Here is a 5,043-nt window from a genome sequence, read left to right on the forward strand (position 1 = left end):
TTTTAAGTGTGTAAATACAACAGAACAGTTTTTTTTTTGTTTGTTTGTTTTTGTTTTTTTGTTAATGTGAAATCTTTAAATGCGTTTTCGGCCCACCAGCGGCCGAGCGGTAAAGTCGCTGAACACTGGTAGTTCGGTCCGAGGTTCGAATCCCGCGAACGGGCTGGCTGCATGGGTGTTTTCGTGGTTTTCCCCATGTGTAACATGTATACGAGCCAGTTTCCCTTAGAAAGTTCTCCACGAAAGGCATCCCTTCTCTTAGGCTAGATAGCCCTAGTGTGCTTTGCCATAATTAAATATACATACATATACGTTAAATGCGTTTTCTGGAAAACTAATTTTTCTAGTGTTTTTACATACAAGAAATGTAATTACTCAAAATATTCTAAAGGTATCTCTATTAAATTTCACTAAAGTGTTTTCTATATTATTTACTAGGTTTTAAGCTACAATCTAAGTTATATTTATTAATTTGATTGTTTTATAAGTATTTCTATATAAAACGATAAGAAATATTTTACAAAAAACTGTGTTTTTTCATGTAATTACACATATTTTAGTAAATTTTAGAAATATCATAAACATTTTAGTTCATAACACAGATGAGTGTTGTAGTAGTATACAGTATAAATAAAATTGAAATATATGCTGTGGGAAAAAATATACGACATTTAACGCAAGTGTTAAATTCTTCTAAAAATGTGCATAAAATTGCATATATTTCAAAAATTTATGAAAATATTCCTAAAAATTTACCTATTTTCATGATTTGATATCATATTTTGACTATATAAATTTTGACTAAATAAATATATATTTCATCAGAATTCTATGTTTTAAAAAAAAAGTGCTCCGAACGTAGGTAGATACCTTAAAGGATCACTCGGAACTGTTAAATCCATATTTAGTGCAGTGATTGTTGCAGAGTGAAGCTATTGTTTAAAGAATAAAATTTTATATAACATACTTAAAATAGAAGTTTATTATTATTTTATTCCCACTGAAATGTTACTGGGCATATGTTCCTACGTACTTAGACAGAAGCTCAGATTTCTTTCCCGATAATCGTCGATCGGTATTGTATTTCTTTGTTTCATAAATAAACCAGTAATCCAGAAGATTTTTTATGTAAATTAAGTTTTCAGTGGGCTTGCGCGCCATATTCGCGGACTTCTTTTTTTTCTTTCTTGGCGCATAGAAAAAATCGGATGGGCGTGGTATTCGTGAACATACAACAGTATTATTGATTTAAAGTGTTATTAGACTTGAACAGAGGAAAACACGGAATAAAATATTTAAATAACATTGAAGACTATAGATTTTTAATAATACTATAAAACATGAAATACATATAATATAGCTCTTTATTTATATATACATTTTAACAGTGAAGGCTAACATTTAGATTTTACATTTTACAGGAATACTATTCTCGCTTTAAAATAAATTAATGTAATGGTTAAAAAATGGTATCTTCCGTACCACCCGTAATTATTTTTGATCCTATAATTCATTAGTTCTTTATTTTGCAAAGTTTTTATGAATTTTTCTTTAAATTCCAGTGCTTTAAAAAATTGTAAAGACCTTTACTCAACTATGTATAAAGTTTGTGAGAAAATATTTCCTTGAAATTTTTTTTTTCCCTTCCAGGTTCTGAAAAACAGGTGCGATTTGTAATGCGCATCAGTGTGTGCATGAAGATAAATGTACCAAGCAAATTCACAAACATTCAGTAAGGAGATAATAAAGAAATGTGCTGCATATCTTTTGATCTTCTGATGAATCTAATCGTTTGACCTTCTGGTCTAATCTGGTGGAATCTATATAAAAAATCGACATTTTTATAGCAAACAAAATACTTATAGAAACTGATGACATTTATGTAAATATTAGACTTTCTTTGGGATCCTAAAAGAAGGATTATAAGCCACATAAATTTCATTTTTTTCCTCTGTTGACCTGTAACACAAAAATTAAACCTTAAAGTAAGCAATTTAACTACCATTTCTCATAATAGTTTTCACATTAAATAATAAATGTCAAACGTACATGAACTTTAGTTTGTACTAGTGTATAGTTAATGAAATGATCAGACATTATATAATCTATAAATTTGCTACACAGATTTTTTTTAAGAATTTTTATATGGCAATGTAATTTTGAAAACTTTCTTGCTCACGAAGTGACTTTTTTTTAAAGAAGTAACTTTTTTTCTTTCGTAATTAATTTCTCGAGTCTCAAGAGTTATATACAAATTTTACTACTTTTAAACAGTAACTATTTACAGAGACTAAGTTTAGAACTATTAACTGAAAAATGCAATGAAATTTCCTTAAAATTGTAGCTCCGTACTAGACTTTCAGGAGCTTCTGCTCTAATACTCAACAGCAAAGGAGATACTCTGAATCCCTGAATGTTGGCCATTTATTTTCCATGCCAGGAATAATACCTTCAACATTTAACAAGTCTAAATCGAAACAAAGTTTAATAAAGCACAATTTATGGTACAGAAATGAAAATATAATTTACACACACACACTCAAAATAGTTTTAAGGCTAACATTTAGATTACTTGCTTCTCAAAAATTTTATAAGGTATTTCTACCGCCTTCTTAGCGTGGCTTCGTGGCGTATTGGTCTGCTGGGGGCGTATTCCAAAGGTCCGTTGTTCAATTCCCGGCGAAGGCATGGCTCATTTTTCAACTCTCCTATTTTCAAAAATACCTAATGCCTCTACAGTGGCGCCCGAATTAAAAGGGTGGTGGATGATTATTCTCCACACCCAGGATTTGGCAATTGGGTCCCCTAAAGCTCCAGTCGCCCTTTAGAAGGGGGAGTATATAAAGTATTTCTCCCGCCTTCTTAGCGTGGCTTCGTGGTGTATTGGTCTGCACGCTAGGCGTGTATTCCAAAGGTCCGTGTTTCGATTCCCGGCGAAGGTGTTGCACATTTTTCAAATCTCTCTTGCTTCCAAAAAAACTAATGTCTCTACAACTTACAAATTCAAATTTGGAAGTCATTAAAAACCATTTACTGGATTCCATAAGCAACTGGACGTTAATTCATTAATCCTTTGGATGTAAAGTAAAACGTAGTAATTCTATGCTTTATTTTCGTGAGTTTCAAAAATATAAACAGTTGCAGTACCTTAAGCGACATTAGATGCAACTTGAAATATGCACATGATAATAGAAGTCGATCCGCTGCCGTTATAGTAAGTGTCATTATGTAAATTAACCATATTCATTAAAATGATAGCTACCAAGAAAGTATTGGCTACTTAGTTAAAAATTTGGGTTAGATAATCAGAAGCACAGCATGATGATTCTCCGAAAACGGCGATAAGTTTATGTTTCAGGGGTTTACCTTAATTTTCTAAGTTAGTTAGCAGTATAGTTATTTTAATTTTAGAACACGCCTTTCATTTACTTTCTCGTTTTCCACTTACGTTTCCCTGCCAGAATGAGTTTTCAGGATTACATTTTCCGTAAATGAGGTAGAAACCAGTATTTAAGCTGAAGTCTGGGTCGCTTCATTAGAAGAGCGTAGAAGAGTTAAGACAGCCTGTTCTGCCTTCTGGCCACGTTGTTGCTAATAGTCCAATCATACTACTATTCGGCCGTATTTTTACGTGTCTTCTAGTATCCGCCGGTGATCTTAAATAAAGACCAAGTCTGTTAGTTAATTCTGTGCAGCTTTTGCTTGTTTTATTTTAATTAGATTAGTTCTTTTTTTTTTTTTTTTTTTTTTTTTTTTTTATATATTGTGTTAAAGCCCAAGTGGAGGCTTATTGAATGCTCGAGTGGGGTTAATCTGTTCAATAATTTTGAGTTGGAATAAAGAGTAAGTTTAACCCTTCTTCGTACTTCTTACTGGTTAGAACTCTGTGATAAGTGGCTGCATAGTCAGTGGCGTAGCTAGGGTGGGGCAAGGAGGGACAGCTGTCCCCGGGCGCAGCATCCAGGGGGCGCCAAATAGATGTTATGAAACTTTAGAATGAAATGTTTTACATTCTTGGTACACAGGGGCGCAAAATCTCAGTTGTCCCCGGGCGCTGAAAATCCTAGCTACGCTTCTGTGCATAGTTCTTCATTATTCTATCCCTCAAGGACTTCCAATTTAGCTAGGATATTACAATGTTACAAAAGTATCCAGACGTCGCAATTAATGTCCACATTCCCAAAAATTGATGAAATTTATTCTATGCAATAATTTTTAGTTTTCCTTTCTTTTCCCTCCTGATTTGTTTCCTGCCAGAATGTAAATTTGTATGACGTAGGTAGGCTACGATCTAAACGTGTTTCAGAAGCAGTATTTAAGCTGCGTTTCAGGAGTTCGTGAGTAGTAGTAGCGGACTTAGTTCCGAGTTTATGATGCGTGTTTAAAATTAGCTCTCTTAGTCGGTGTTTTACGTTAGCCAGAAGTGGTGGTTAATTGTGAGCACCAAATGCGGGCATCTGTTTTAATTTAGTTTAAATAAAAATGTTAATTAAAACCTTCCTCTGCAGTATTTATTCTCAAAAGACATAGCGAGTACTCGCTACCTCGTCTTCTATCTAGAGTCTACAGTGTATGCTACCAAAGAGAACCCACAGACTCTATAAAATTTTAACCAATACTACATGGTTGCTGACTTACTTTTTTTTAGTACATAGACAAGCTATCTCCAATAGACGTCTGAGTGCTTTCTTCCTTCTCGTTTGTGAAACTGAAGAGATCACATCTTCGTACTTCATGTATTCTGGGTTAAATGATGTAATTATTTCATCCACTAAAAAGAAAACTATTATTTTCAGCTTACATTTCAAAACAAATTAACAGTAAATAAATTAGTAAGCACGTAATATAAAGAGCATGACAGCGTGATATACCTTTCACATCCCCATTCATATTAAATCTATACTTTTTTAATAAAAAAAAACTGTAAAGCGATGGTTGCACTATAACGAATTAGTATAAATTATTTTGAAAGCTTCTTATTCCTTCACATATACAGACCGTTTACGATAACTTCGAAATATCATATGTATTAACATTTTTATA

General features: G+C 32.8%; 1 long non-coding RNA gene across 1 annotated transcript; it reads right to left on the reverse strand.

Moving 5' to 3' along the window:
• Positions 1–1,393: 1,393 nt before the first annotated feature.
• LOC118186165 (uncharacterized) lies at positions 1,394–5,043 on the reverse strand. Its single transcript, XR_004757726.2, has 3 exons — positions 4,872–5,043; positions 4,639–4,771; positions 1,394–1,959 (listed from the first exon to the last, which is right to left on the reverse strand). It is a non-coding gene; the product is annotated as an uncharacterized LOC118186165 (long non-coding RNA).

Source organism: Stegodyphus dumicola, chromosome 1 (genome assembly GCF_044657685.1).
Source record: "Stegodyphus dumicola isolate Sdum_Otavi_A_Nest chromosome 1, ASM4465768v1".
NCBI lineage: Eukaryota > Metazoa > Arthropoda > Arachnida > Araneae > Eresidae > Stegodyphus > Stegodyphus dumicola.